The sequence below is a fragment of the Lethenteron reissneri genome, chromosome 7 (genome assembly GCF_015708825.2).
Source record: "Lethenteron reissneri isolate LAM-NWPU_2019-01 chromosome 7, ASM1570882v1, whole genome shotgun sequence".
Lineage (NCBI taxonomy): Eukaryota > Metazoa > Chordata > Hyperoartia > Petromyzontiformes > Petromyzontidae > Lethenteron > Lethenteron reissneri.
In genome coordinates, this window is record NC_083785.1 from 5444994 (window position 1) to 5460746 (window position 15753).

Below are 15753 nucleotides of genomic sequence, written 5' to 3' on the forward strand. Positions count from 1 at the left end.
CACTCCTTCTCTGCTGCTGCTCCCATTGCCGGAACGCCCTCCCCCTGGCCATCCACAACTACTGAGACTCCTCGTCTATCTGTTCCAGCCCAGGCTCGAGACGATTCTCTTCTCATCCGCCGACGACCGTCCCTCCCCCCTCCCTCTCGCGCTCTCTCTCTCCCCCTGTGAAGTGTCTTCATTTGCACTTCTACTGTAGCCGCGTCTCAAGTCCCCCTCTGCCCTGTAGCGTTCTCTCCATCACTCCCCGCTCGGGAGAAAAAAACCTCAAACTAAGCCTCAAACAAAACCACTCTGTTCGCCGCCACGGATGCGTTTCCCCGCGTCTCGCGCCGCACCGTGCTGTAAGTCACGCGTTTATTTTGTATTTATTTATTATTTACTATCACGCAAACCAAATCCGCAATGCAAAAAGGGATTAAACGCACACGCGCACAACAACTGTAAATATCTTTTAATTTGTGCCACTGGGAAATTAACTTATTGCGCGCTGCAAAGCATTGCTGGCAGCGTCACGCCCGCTACCTTTGGACTGCGAAAGTGGCACTGGCTTTGTTTCAAAACCGCCACGGCCGCTGCCAAGTGGCATACTAAGTCTCTTTTTATTTAGCGAACCCGGGCGAACCCTACGATGGAGAGCATCGCCGGCGCCCACCGCTGCTGCCAGCGCGAAGCGCGTCGCGAGCTCCGGCAGGATCCCCAGGCCCGAGCAGCTTCTAGAGCCGACACCGCACCCACGGACGCGGAATTTCAGACACGGGCAGCAGCTCCTCCGTGGCTTCAGAACGTCAGGGCGCGCGACTTCTGCAATCCGGGACCGATGGCGCGTTTCCCACGAACGGCCCACAGAGCGCCCCGATGCTCGCGGAGGCCGAACGGTATCGACAAACGGAACCGTATCGTGTTGCCGCGCCCAATCGCCAGGGCAACGCGACAAGCGCGGACGTTTATTTGAATAATGCGCGAAGCGAAGGCTCGCAAGGAGGCCTGTTATTTGCATTTATACGCTCATCAGTCACGTAAACAAAGCGCGGCAGATCGGTGGGCCGGCGCGAATGCTTCACAATGGCCCTCGGCCGCTCTCTTCCGTGTTTTATTTATCGACCGGGCTGGCTGCGCGCAGCAAGAGTGATGGCTTCCCCGTGACAAATCAGATTAAGTGTCCATGCGCGAGGGCGCCGCGCAAACCCAGGAGCGGGGATCGGAGAGCGCAAAGCGCAGAGCGCAGAGCGCAGAACGCAGAGCGCAAGGACGTGGCCAAGGACTGGCCAGAGAAACGAGGCGTGAGTCTCGACAGCGAGAAAAATCCAAACTCGGCCGGCGAGCCGTAACGACGGCACCGATTATTATCGGGCGCGACGCTGCGGAGCGTTCACACGTCGCGGGGCCTTCTCCACGCCGCGGACGCCGTGCCGATGGAATAACGCACCTGGGGGCGTCGACACCGACGGATACAAAATAAACGCGACGACGTCCCTGGGAGTGAAGTGGGACCAGAAGCGGATTGGTCACAACCCCCCCTAAGCTCCAATTCTCTCAGAGCCCACCCACTGCCCCAACCCCCGCCCCCCCCCGCCATTTTGCAGGGGGTGATCGCTACCGCGAGGGGTCGGGGCGACCCCGCTCGCGACCCCTCGTAGAGTGCGACAGCTGTCACTACGAGTTCGTCAAGTAAAAAAAAATGAAAGGACGGGAAAAAAACCCCCACGACAAAACGGAGAACAAAACGGGGGAGAAATCACGACATGTGACAGCGCGTGGCCCGGCCCCGATCACGCCATCGATCGCGAGCGGCCGGCGCGACGCCCGCGGGGGCCTCACCTCTGCTCCTGGTTCGGACGCTCCAGCCGACCCGGACGATGGCGTCCACCGCTCGTGCCGTCCTCGTCCACGCCGCCTCCTCCTCCTCGCCCCGCGCCGCCCGGCGGCAGCGGTGGCACCACCACCACCGGCGGCGGCGGCGGCGGCAGAACCTGCGACACGCGCGCACGTGGCCGAGCCCGTAGGGGCGTCGTTAGCCAACTGACGAGCGCGTCGTTAATTACAGGGACGGCTCCGTCAGGTGGCGGCACTGGACGCCGATCCCCAGGCCGTCCCGCGAGGCAGGTGGGGGGGCGGCGGAGGGGTGTGTGGGGGTGTGTGGGGGTGTGGGGGGGGCGGGCGGGGGTGGGGGTTACCATCACTCCCCTCTCTCGCAGACACAGCGAGCACTGAACAGCACGCTAGACTAATGGGCCGTGGCACCTAATTAATTTTTACCGCATGTAAATTCTCCGTGTTTCTTTTTTCAAATGAATACGTACATATTTTAACGAGCTCGCGAACGCCCCCCCCCCCACCACTGCCCGCCCTCGCCCCCTCCTCCTGGCGCAGGAGGAGAACTGCGCTCTCGTGACGACGCTTTACCCCGCGTGTCACCCGCGCCGGGGGTCTGGACCCGGCGACGTCCGCACGTACGAACACGCGCGTGCCCGCGTGTGCGCGTGTGCACGTGTGCGCGTGCGCGTGCGCGTACGATTTCCATTCAGGCTGGCATAAAAACTAAAACCGTGGCAAACGGAACGAAATGAGAATCGTTCGCACAAAATGTAATGGGTACTTACAGCTGACAAATATAACAAATGGGCTGCAAGGGGTCCGTAATAAGATTATTAAACATCTTCTCCACGGCGCTTGTGGGTAATGGCTCTGCGGCCAGGCGCGCGGCGAGTTGGCTACCTGCTTAAGGACGGGTCATTTGTCACCGGCTCTGACAAGGCCAGGGATTTCGGTAATGACTTCATAACGAAATTACGGCGCGCTGTGCCCGGGGGGAGTAAATGCCACGGAGCGCACGCGGCCTGCGACGCGGGCGCTCGAGGGAGAGGGCCCAGGAGGCGCCGCCGTGGGCCGCGAGGACAAACTCCGACGTCACGGCTCCCCCCGGGTCAGAGGCTCGCCCACGGAGGGAAGGACGGACGGCGAGGCATTCGGAAGGACAAGGACGGATGAACTGTGGTCGAGAGGGAGGGCCAGACGAGCGTGCGGAGGGCGTGACACGGACGGAGAAAAGCGAGAGGCACAGAAGGACGGATCGAAGGATGGATTGGGCGTTAACAGATTGGGTTGAGGGCCGAGAGGAGAGTTTTTCAATTTGCGGGGGCGCCCCGCACAATCGCGGACAAACCCACACTTTACCCCACTACGAGCGGTTTATCGATTTTCCGCTCGGCGGTCGTTTTAGCCATCCGGGAGTAGAGGTGACGGCGGGGATAGAGGCTCGCCGGGCCGCTCGACGGCGGCGAGCAGCAAACTGGGCGAGCGTCAGACAATCCGCTACGAGCAGCCACCCAGCCCACCCGCTATGTTCGTTTCTCAGGTACGGACGTCACGGCCAGAGGGAAGAGCGCCACTCAACATTAAATCCCGAGTCCCATTTCTGTGACGCCGCACACACACACAAAAGGGAAATTACATCGGTCACGGTCCAGAGGTGAAAACCATCGCTGTCTGGAGAAATTCAGTAAATTGTGGGGGAGGGGGTGGCGGGTTTGTAAATCTCCTTTAAGTGCACAGAGAATGCATGGGACCACATTAAAGCCGCCGCAAGAATGCTCGTTAAAGGACTACGGTGGCGTGGGAGGGAGTAAAAGGTGCCCTGTTAATTTTACCCAATTCACTCACTCTGTAAATGTGCACAGACAGCCATTCTGTCAATCCACTGCTGGATGAGGGCCCCTGCCCACATCGCGGGCTGGGAAGCAAACTCAGGTCAGCGGGTTCAGTGCGCTAGAGCAGTGCGCTCACTGCCGCTCCACCCGTGTGTTATTTACTCCGGTGCCATAGCTCACTAGCTCGATTCATCTGGCTCCAGCTCCGGATCTGGGTCAATAGCAAGAATCCGGGCCATGCTTTCCCCCCCTCCAGACGTCCATCAGGGCCTCCACCCCCCACTGCGCCCCTTCGTTAGGTGTGTCCAATAAAGAGAACTAATTGATGGATCGTTTCACCCAACCCTTGTCAATTGACGTAAGTGGCCACACCTGACACGGAGAGCTCCGTGGGGGGGTGGGGCGCCGCGCTGTCTCATTAACGACCGTTCGGGACGAGGCCCAATGAGCCGGCGCTTGCCAGCGGCGAGACCCAAAACCAGGGAGAGGGGGGGGGGCCTGCGCGGACCGGAGCGGCGCTGATGGGCGTGGGAGATTAATTCCTGTGCATTGCGGGACGTGCAGGACAGGGGCGTGGAGACGCTCCATTATGAAGGAATTCATCAGGGTTAAATCCCGCTCAGAGCGACGTGCAGCCACCACGGCACCCCGGGGGGAGGAGGAGGAGGGCGCTTTCAACGGTTTTAAGTCGGCGGACTCAGACGCTGCCACCTGACGCGCCGATTGCGGTCCGCTCGTCTCTGCTGCGATATCTCTTCCTCGCTGCGCTTTGTTTCCACGTCACCGCCGTCGTCACTCGCGCAAACGGAACTCGTCCTGGCCTCGCGGGCCCCCCATCGCCGTGGCGGAGCCCCCCGTGCGCGCCCTGCATCCGCGCCGCGTTTACAAACCACTCCGACAAAAGGCCGGGAGAGAGAACCTCAATAGAATTATTTTATCATCGCTAAATAATGCAAAGTACATTTTTCATTAAACTTTGAAAATTATAGAGTGCGGCCCTGTCATATTCAGGCAATGCCCCTGAATAATTGAACGATTCCATCAGGGCCGCCGCGGATCTTGCCCGCGCGCACCTCTGCCCGGGAATGCCCCCCCCCCCCACCACCCCCACCACCCCCCCAAAGGTTGCAAACAAAAATAAAAACACAGGACGGTCACACGGCTCGGAAACAAACGTGGAGATTGAAGAGTCAATAATTAAAATGAATAACGGGCGCCCGCGGACCAGGCTCCGGCCGGAAGGGAGGGGTGGGGGAACGGGTCGCCGTGGCCCCCCACCCCCCCCTTGCTGCACAGCATCTCCCCGTGTCCCCCTTTCCCCGGGTGTGCCCGCGGTCCTCCGTGTCCCGCTCCACGTCGCTCCCCGGATGCCTCCCTGCTCCACCCACCCGCGGGTCCTCGTGTCCCCGTATTGGTCACGTTGCCCCCCCCACACCCGCTCCCCCGCATCACGAGGGGCCCCTTATTGTTCGACGTCCCTCGACGCCTCCCACATCCTTCTCGCGCCGCCCGGTATCTCGCCACATTCCCTCGCGCCTCCGCTAAATCCCCAACGCTCCTCCGGTTTCCTCCACCTTACCCCCCCCCCCCCGTGCTCCCCCCGTGGCCGAAACCCCCCCTTACCCCCCCGCCATCCGTACATCTCCCCGCCACCCCCAACGGGAGGCGGGAGGGCAGCGGAGAGATCCTCCCTTGATGTGTTCGGCGGGACTTCCGTGACGATGTCCGCCGTAGTGGGTCCGAATAATGCCTCCAAAACGCGTTGTCGTGTCGCGTTTACTCACGCGCGCTCCTCCGATCGTGCGCGCGCGTCCGTGCGTGCGAGACACCGCGATCGCCATCTCCACCGCCGCCAAGAGGGAAAATGTCGCGAAACGGCGCAATGAGCCGGGTGGAACGGACGTGAGGACGGGCGAAGAGGATGGCGAGTGGCGGTTGACGCACAGGGGGGGGGGGCGGGGGGAGGTTGGCATGGCGGGGGGCTGCGCCACCGCCCCCCGTTGCAGGAGAGACGATTGCCATTACAACCGGCAACAGTGGCGCTTAATCTTGCCATTAAAACGAAATCAGAGCTCGTGGCAATCTGCTTACGGTGGTTGTGCTCTTTAGGGCTAATGTGTCAACGTTAAATTGAATCGCAGTTTTAATTATACGCGTGCCATTAGTTAGCTTTAATTACTCATAATTTGCATATCTAGATTAGACAAGCAATTTGAAAAATAGGTCAAGTGTTTTATTTCGTATGAAACCAACATTTCAGTTCATTTGTTGCCACATGCCCATTTAACCTTTAAGTGGCACTCATTACCCAAAATTAGCCACAGATAATTGTTCAAAATCCCGCAACGCCGAGGCTCAGCACAAATTTACGTGGCGAAGACGAACGCGGCGCGAAACGCGAGCAGTCTATTGATTTGTTAATTCGGCCGGGGACACAACGGACGCCGACAATGTGCCGGAGCAACTTCCGCCGTCTCCGAGAGGCGCAGATGAGGCTTGAGCGACTTCGTCAACAGCCGCCCGCCGGCTCTGGCCGTGACGGCACTCGATCGCACCGGCGTGACGTTCTTCATCCGTCGCCGAACGAGCGACCGCCGAGTTCGTCAGCACCAGAGTCCGTGCGCCGTGACGAGGGCTCGCACGCGAGCCGCAACCTTCCCCCCTGTCCTCGCCCGCGAACCGGCTCCGCAGATAGGCTCCCTCCTCGTGCCCGTCACCCTTGGCACAATCACGGATCCCCGGGCCGCACGGCATTCGTCTCGGCCATTCCGCACCGACGCCTACGGCGCTCGCGGATCCAGGAGAAAACCGCGTCTGTGACGCGGCCCGTGCCGGCCAAACCCACGAGCGGCGGGAGGGGCTGCCAGCGGGCCCCACCAGGGGGGCCAGCGAGAAAATCTGACGCTCTTCTCAAAATTGAGCCGCCGTGACGGTGATTAACACGCGGCAGAGGCTTACGCAATGTTCCACGGTGCTCGTAACCTCAAGATTTTGACACCTATTACTGAGCAGCGGTGGAATGCACGGAATGTGTTTGTGTGTGCGTGCGCGCGTGTGTGTGTGTTAGTGCGCATGCGTGTGTGCGCGCTAGTGTGCGCGCTAGTGCGTGTGTGCGTGCTCTTCTTCTGAACAAAAGAATGAAGGGGGCGTGGGAGCATGGCGGTGAGGTGTGGGAAGCTGCAAGCCCCAGACTACTTTGGGCTCGCCTTCCCATCAACCAGAGGCGAGGAGTGGTGGTCGTGGTTACTTATGCCCCCATCGAAGACGAACATCCTTGGAGGCATGCAGGCAAGGCCGATGAGTCAGATTCCTTCTATGACCTCCTATCACAGGTGCTGGCTAAAGTGGCCCCTCGGGAAAAAGTCATATTTGTTGGGTGACTTCAATGTCCGAGTTGGTCATGATGCTGGCACCTGGTCTGGAGTGATTGGAAGGCATGGGCCAGATCAGCTCAATAATAACGGGAGGCTGCTAGATTTTTGTGCAGCCCATGGACTTGTAATTACCAACACGCTTTTCCGGCATTGGCGCATCCACACATCATGGATGCATGCCGGATCCAAGCAAGAACATCTGCTGGACGACATAGTGACGGAACAACGGATGTGGGCCCATGTCCTTGACACCAGGACCTACCGTGGAGCTGATCTGCCCACTGACCATCGACTTGTCATCTGTAAGATGCGCCTGCCTTTCTTCCACTCCGATGGTAGGTGTACACCCAGGACCCCATTCAAACCCATAGTGGCATGGCCTCAGCTCCCTGATGAAAGTTGCAAGCGAGAATTTCATCATCGCTTGCGGCTGGGGTTGGCATCGTACCCCACTCCTCCTAATGTCGAGGGGAAATGGGTGAGGTTTAGGACTGTGGCTCATGCAGCTGCAATGGCTGCTTTGGGTACACGGTCCAGACCAAGCCAAAGACCCTGGCTGACAGAGGAGGTGTTCAAGCTGGCTGAGAAAAAGCGACAGGCCCACTCTCATCGGCTACAGCATCCCACGTCAGAGAATGAGGAGGCTTACCGCAGCCTTCGCTCGCAGGTTCGGAGAGCCGTGAGGCGCTGCAAGGATGGTTGGTGGTCCCAGGTTGCTGAGGAGATGTAGTCTGCCTCAATGGCCCGCGATCACAAATCACTATTTAACTCCATCAAAAAAGTAACCTGCAGCGCCACACCTATTACCATCATTAGGGGAAAAACGGTGATCCAATCTCCGACCCCCAGGAACAGGTTTGCAGATTTGCTGAGCATTTCTGTGAAGTCCTGGGGGAATCCCTCAACATGGAAAACATCATGGGACAAAGTGGGGATGACCCTGCTGAGGCTGCGGTGCCTCAAACATGAGAAGAAGAAATCAGCCCCTGTGAGTGGCTGGCTGAGGTGCCATCTGTTGAGTAAATACTGAGGGCGATCCAGAGCCTGAGACCAGGAAAGGCACGGGGCAGAGATGATCTCCCAAGCGAAATGCTGAGGGAGGGTGGTGTCGGTGCACAGACTGCCCTACACTGGACGGGTTCCGCTGAATTGGAAGGATGCCCTGGTGGCCCCCTCTTTAAGAAGGCGGACCGCACAGACTGTAACAACTACAGGGGCATCTCACTCCTCAGTGTGCCGGGAAAGGTCCTGGCAAGGATTATTCAACATCGCCTTGCTAGGCATGCTGAGGAGAGGCTTGCGGAGCCCCAATGTGGTTTCAATAAAGGGCGGTCCTGCACAGATGCCATATTTTCTGTCTGTCTGCTAAAGCAGAGGTGTAGGCAATTCCAACAAGACCTACATCTTTGCTTTATTGACCCGGTCAAGGCCTATGATACCATCAGTAGGCCTGGGCTCTGGGTTGTTCTTCGTGCTTTCAAAGTGCCTGACCCTCTGCTCGCGATCATTAAGGAACTCCATGATGGCGAGCGGGCCCGGGTAAAACTACGTGGCCGGGAGTCGGAGCCATCCCCTGTTCACCTTGGGTTGCGACAGGGATGTCCTCTGGCTCCCACATTATTTTACATTTATTTCCACCACGTAGTTCGTGAAGCCTTCAATAGCTGTACCTGAGGAATTTCCATCTGGTACAGATACAATGGGAGGCTGATCGATGCCTGGGTGTGGTCAAGAGATGGTTCCCCACCAAAACGATCGGTGATGGGGCAGTAGTGGAGAGAGTGGAGAGTTTCCCATACCTGGGCAGTGTGCTTACGACCGGCTCCAGTTTAACAGCAGAGGCCTCGTTCCGAATCAGTCGAGCGGCAACATCTTTTCATCGGTTGCGTAACGCTGTGTAGAAGCTAACTGGTCTCGCTCCGCACGAAGCTTCAGGTATTCTCGGCCACAGTCATTCCCTCTCTTCGCTACGCTTGCGAAACGTGGACCCCCCTAATGGCACATCTTCACCGGTTAGAAACATTTAGGCTGTCGTGCCTACGATCCAACCTGGGTTTAACCAGGCTGGATTGTGTGAGGAGCTCACATATCCTTGGGTCATGGAGCCCGCATGCCCAGCCAGTGCCTGCCTAAACAGCTTTTATTCGGCCGGATAGAGCGGGCTAAACGGGCGCGGCACGGGCTAGAGAAGAGATGGAGTGATGTGGTACAGGAGGATGTCGAGCTGAGTGGACTTGCCGATGACTGGAACCAGCAGTGTCAAGATGGGCAGTTGGAGGCAGTCGCCCTCCAACAACAACGGAAGGGGGAGGAGCGACGCTCACAACAACGAGCGGAGCGCCGGGTGGCTAAAGCACAGCAAGTTGGCACAGTAGGGGGCACAGGTGGTGCATCAGCCAGTCATCTCGGTCATCTCGGTCAGTCGACCCGTGGCACCTGGGTCTGCCCCGTGACCTCCTGCCAGCGGGCGTTCGACACTTCACGTGGCCTCAAGGTGCACTTGGCCTGGCACAAGCATCGTGGTGACGTCACCGCCACTTAGTGGCGAATGGCGGTTGTTGTTGTTGTCTGTGTGTGTCTGTGTGTGTCTGTGTGTGCTCGCGCGCGTGTGTGTGTGCGTATGAGGAGGAGGTTCACGAAGGCCGTTATTGGGCGGTTGGAGGCAGCTGCCCTGCAGCAACAGCGGAGGATGGAGGCGCGACGCTCACAACGACGAGCGAAGTGCCAGGCAGACAAAACGCAGCGAGGTGACAGTCATCTAAGTCGTTCTACCCATGGCATCTGGGTCTGTCCTAAAACCTCCTTCCAGCAGCGTGTCTGTACAAATTCACGTGGCCCCAGAGTGCACCTAGCCTGGCACAGGCGCTGTCATGACAATTAATTTCAAATGGCGGCTGTCGTTGTTGTGCGTGGGTGTGTAAGCACACCGCATCTCACACACACACACGGACGGACACTGAACTTGCCCAAATGGAGAAGATTCCTTGAATCGAGAGTGGCGGTGGTGGCAGCCGTGGTGGCAGGGATCTCGTTTTTCAGCTTTGGCGCCGCATTCCAGCGCGCTGCGTTCGCACCTCGATTTTAGCCCCGCAGCAGCATTGCCACCACCGCTCAGGCGGCCGCTGCACCCGCGATTACGCGGCCACCAGAACTTCACCTCGCTCCCAAAGCCGCGCTCGCTCCCTCGCTCGCAGCAAGCAGCTTGCAGCAGGAGCACCGGCAGGAGGGGACGGAGGCGCAATCACGGGGTGTGCTTTTGTGCACGTGTGTGTGTGTGTGCGCCTGCGTGTTGGAGGCCGGATGCGGTACTGGCCACGCCACGTGTGCCGTACCTCTCCATCGGCCTGCACGGCTATACGGGAGATCGTTGTCTTCGTGATGGAGGCATCTGCCCTCCAGCAGCAACGGAGGGCGGATGAGCGATGCTCACAACAAGGAGCAGAGTGCCGGGCAGCTAAAACGCGGCGAGTTGGCACATCTGGGTCCGTCCCTAGCCTGTCACGAGCGCAGTAGTGATGTCACCAACCCTTATTGGCAGCTGCTGTTGGGGTTGTGTGCGCGTGTGTGTGTGTATGCATGCGTGTGTCATCGTCAGCCAGGCTGTGAACGTGGGTCACCGCGCGGCAGTGTGAGTAATGCCCACTTATCGATGCATCTATGCGTGCACGTCTCCGCGTTTGTGGGGAGACGTGTGCACGTGTGTGTGTGTGCGCATCTGTATGTGCGTGTGTCGCGCGTGTGCCATTTTGTGTGTGCGAGTGCCTTGCGTGGTTTGCATGTGTATCCATGTGTGTGATTACGCGTGTGATTATGTGTGTATGTGATTGTGTGTGTGAGTGTATACCCGTGGCCCATGATAGTCAATTGACCCTTAAGACCTCGGCCTAACCTGTGACTTCCCGCCAGAGAACCTTCGACATTTTCGCGCGGCCTCAAAGTTCACATCGCCTGGCACAAGAGCAGCTGTGATTGTGTGTTGCGTGGACGCCCTTGTGCCCGTCTGCACGTGTGCTTGTCCCAATGACCTCTCGCTGCGTTAGAAGTGGCGGCTCTGCTCGCTGCGATGAGCGCCATTCCTCCGCCCCGCATTAAATCTGGAAGGCATCTGCCACGATCTGCCAACTGGCACCTCCGCACGCTCTGCCCAATCCTGACGCGGCTGGGACCAGCCGGTGGCAAATCCACTCAACTCCAGACCCTACTACTGCACACCGCATCGGCTTCTCACATCAGCAAACAGAGCATCGGGCAGATAACGACGTGCAGCACCCACCGGATTGCAGTCCTTTCCAAACCACCGGGGCCTGTCTCGCGACCATGCGGAGCGGACATCTCCGGGCTCACTGTGCACCTAGCCTGGCACAAGCACTTTGTGGTGACGTCTCCACTATGTAACGGGGAATATGTACTCCCGTGAGTGATTGGAAGTCAGGCTTTTTTTCAATATTCAATGTTTTGCACTGAACCTCGCCTCATGCTCCGGTGAACGCGAGCTTGAGAAATGACATTGGCCGTGAAGAAAACGAAGGGGCCTGGGAAGGACGCGTCGCCCGACGCGAAGATGGAGGCCGGCAGTTGCGTCTAACGACGGAGGGACAGCCAGAGGAGGGAGCGATCATACCGGAGAGACAACGTACCCCCAAGGAGATGGAGCAGTGCCATCGGCCTGCGCGCCGGAACGTTTGTTGCATCGCAAAACTGCGAGAGATGACAAGGGTTTATGCGGATAGATCATGGCTGATGATGACCATTCATGGTCCGGTGTAGAAGCCTCTCTTGTGCGCTGCAATGAAGCAGACGAGTGGGATTGGGAGTGGTGACCGTGCAGGTTGATTAAATCGGCCGCTAGGGTGCGCGCGGACTGAAATGTCTCAATCTCAAAACGATTTCTCAGTGCGTGTGCGGCGTGGCCAAGGACGGTGCAAAAACAAAAAGGATTTTTTTTATTTTTCCCACGCTGTAAAGATTTAAAAATTTAACGCGGGCGGCAGAATTTTGATTGCGTCAACGCTCAATAATTCATCGCCAAATTCGCAGACGGTTTACGCCACGAAAACGGGAATAAATAATACAAAGTGTGCATGCGTGCGCACACAGCGGCGTGTGTACACGCAGCGCCGCTCGCCCTCGCACGGAGAGAGAGAGACGTCCGTCGTATGCTTGACTTATCTATCCATCTAACGTACGGCCGTGCATTATTTATATTCTGATGCATTATGGAAGCGCAAGCAAAGGTCAAAAACTTTTGAGATTTGAGATGTTATCGAAAACAGAGGCACAAATGACTCGCTGGGATTACGGCTCCATCTCCGAGCGCGCCGATGCACCGGCGCACCCCCGCCGATCCGGCCGATCCGGCCGCTTTACCCGGCTGCCGAGCGTGCGCGACACTTTTCCACGGCGATTGCGAGCGCCGGGGAGCGAGAGTGGGGCACGAGGAGGATGTACGGTTGGGTGCTGCTAACGAATCGGGAGGGGGGGCACCGGACCTACCACATCCGCACCTCTGACCGACTTGGTTGGCTACGTACTGGTGCGAAAGAAGTTCAACAGACACACGTGCACACGCGCAGAGCTTGCGCCTTTAAAAGTGTTTCATTTTAAAGAAAAAAAAATTGAAGCGATCCAGAATTCTGGCTTTGGCCTAAGCCCACTTCCCGGGTTGAGCCCCTGTTCTTGTCAGTTTCGGTTTCATATTAATCCACGCGCCGTCGTTTCCCAGCGTCGGTGTCTTTAAATAGCAAAGCAAAAAAGCATTCCGAGCAGCGCGGTGCGGCGTGCGGCTCGGCTCGGCACCGGCGGGAGACACCGAGCGGGCGTGCAGGGACAGTAAATCCGGCAATTTAAAAATAACGCCACCGTCACGACGAGCTGCCAAACACTCGCCGCGGCCACGCCAAACCCCGCTAACATGGCAGCGCTCGCCTCGCGAGGGCAACGATTACCGGCACGGCACGGGGATCTCCGACCGATTAACCTTCGACCCCGGCAACGCGGCCGAGACCGCGCGGAGAGCATTAACCCGCGAGCCTGGCGCGGGCGTTCGATACAATGAAGGCACCGGCAGCTTTGCGCCGGTATCTCTGCACGTGCTCGCAGCGCCCTGACGGTGATGACGACGACGACCCGCGGGGCGACGACACCGTCGGCAAAAAGAGCTTTTGCCCCGACGCCAGATCACGGATTTGTATTCCGCTCCGACGGCGCGACGAGCGTTCGCTTGAGTTACCGTTTTGAGTAAAGGTCGGAGCGCTCTCGCCCGCAGCCCCAGCGGAAAGCGGCGGCGCAATCTCGACGGCGGCGATGGCGCCATCGCCGCCGTCAGAGTCCTGGCCGCGGGCCCCGGGGACGCCCAAGAGGCGGCCGGTTTCCCAGCGCCGCGGAGGCGGAAGGCGCGGGCGCCGACGTGACCTTTGCGAGAGGAGGTGACGACACAATCCCCGCCGGGGCGGGCAAGAGAGCGGGCGAGCGCGGGGCGGCAGATGGCCAGGCGAGGGGTGTCGGTGGCGAGGGTGGCGACGAGTGGAGAATGACGATAGCGCTCAGCGTTTTGACGACGGAGGATGCACGGGGACAATCGTCTTAATTATGACGACGACGGTGACAGCCAGAGACAATGACGGCGGCGTGGGAATAACGAATTCCGCAGATGCGACTCAAATTCAAGCAAATCTCTCGCCAAATCTGCGCTTCGCTTTGAAAAAAATAAATTATCATCCTTCTCTGCAGGACGTGATATCACAGCGAATTCCTAATTTCGTGGCAAATTTTTTTTTTTAAGAGAGAACCAAAGACACGGCTTTAATATTCCGCTGCGGTGGCCGACGCTGCGCGAGCGATAACTCCGCCAGACGGGACGGGCCGTGCCCTCGGCCCAACGGCTCCGCCGGGGGACACGAAACGGCTTCCTCCGGGTTCACCGGAGGTCACCAAATTCGGGCTGTTAAAACCCGCGGTTTCGCCGCGACGCGCGGCGCCCTGCCGCGGCAAAGTCACCGGCTCTGCCGGCAGATTGAAGGGCGCGCTGACGGATGTGCGAAACGCACGGAGGGATGGGCGCGAGGGCGCATTGAAGCATCGGGGAATTTATTGAACGGAGGAAAATGGACGCCGAAAGTGAAGGGATCGTCGATGGCGGAGACGAACAGCGCGGCGCCTCCACGGGCCGCAGCCGCTCGCCGTCTTCGAACGCCCGCCGTGGCCGTCGGCGGGCGCGTCACCCGTGTCTCAACGCGGCAGGCGTCTGAAGAACTTTGCGAGACGCACGTGCGCAAAAGGGGACGTTGATGTGCGCTCGTTATTGCGCCTCCGTAAACCCGTGTCAAAGTCAATGGTGGAATAATGACATTATTTTGTCGGGGTCCGTGAAGGCGCAGTAACAGATCGCGCTCGCAAATCGAGTTTTGTTTTGAGGGTGGGGGCGGCGAGGAGGGGCGGCGGGAGGGGTTCGGGGAATGCACGGAGACTCGGGAACCTCGACAGAGGTCGAGTCGGCACCCGTGACCGCTCACCGTCACACACGTCCAACCACGCACCCGCCATTACGATCGCCCAGGGTCGAGAGGGACGCGCGGTTTACACACGTGCACAACGCGCCTCTCGCACGCCTTCATTCGCTTAGCGAGCGTCACGTGATCGCGAATCACTCACACGCGATTGGTTGCTCGCTTAAGCCAATTCGCCACACCATCGACCTCTATGACGAGGAAAATAAAGAAACTGGGCGCACTGGATATTGACATTTTTTCAACAACAGGGGTTAAAGGCACCGAGTCGACAACGCGGAAAACGTAGGGTTTTTGAAACCGGGCTACAGCCACCTGACGAAAGTGGAGCAGTGCAAAGAAAGAAGCAGAGACACAAAAGCGTGTGACCTGCAGTGTGGCGGGTGGGCGAGTTGTTTTGACTTGCGGCGTGGCGGCTGAATACAGCATCGTGTACGAGTGCGGAGAGTCCGTGTCTGGTCAAACAGAGTCCTCAACATGGGTGCAGCAATCAAAGGGCGAGGTTCACGGTACCCATGGTAGTAGTCGTAGTAGCGATGGAAGAGTGATAAGAAGGCGACCGACTGCCGATGAGCGAGTGACCGGAGTGACCCGGTGAGTGGTGGGGATCATCAACCACCCTGACTGCTGCTTCAGGTTGAATTCTCTGCGGTGCAGCAGTGAGGTGAGAGAGAGCTCGGTGCTCCGCCCCAGATTTGGCAGCAGCAGCAGCCGTGGAAGGATTTCAACTTCATCCAACTCTGTGCTTGATACAGCAGCAGCAGCAGTGATGATAGCTCAGAGTTAAAGAGCCTCTGTCAGCATTCTGCGATGGCTCCTGAGCCAGGCGGGTAGCACAGCCGTTCCACGACTGCTCGGATGAGCGTGCCGTGCCAATGGGTTTGCTCTGGCCAACAACAACACCGTTCAACGCGACGGCGTCTTTGTCACCGGAATTGAGAATTCTTTCTCGAGTCAGGTCCCGTGCCACCGGACGCCCACTGCGATCGCCGCGATCAACGGAGCCTCGCGCCGGCGCCCGCCGGGCGCGGCGCCACGGGGGCGGCTTCACCTGCCGCCGCCAGCAGGTGAAGCCGCCGATGCGGCGAGGCCACGGTGGCACCGGGCCAAGAGCCTCTTGCCAAGACCGCAAACTCCCCACCGCACTCCGATAAAAACAAACACGGCGACGCTGGCGCACGGCGTGAAAGGCGCCACGCTCCGTCGCCAGGGGAGCGACGCGGC

General features: G+C 58.8%; 1 protein-coding gene across 3 annotated transcripts in view; it reads right to left on the reverse strand.

Annotated features, from left to right (window-relative positions):
• LOC133356514 (thyroid hormone receptor beta-like) overlaps positions 1 to 15753 on the reverse strand; it is a 114946-nt gene that overhangs the window by 63068 nt on the left and 36125 nt on the right. For all 3 annotated transcript variants that reach the window (XM_061574079.1, XM_061574070.1, XM_061574061.1), the window contains exon 3: positions 1822 to 1973. The gene's annotated coding sequence lies outside the window, so the exon portion shown is untranslated. The remainder of the gene's footprint in view (positions 1 to 1821; positions 1974 to 15753) is intronic.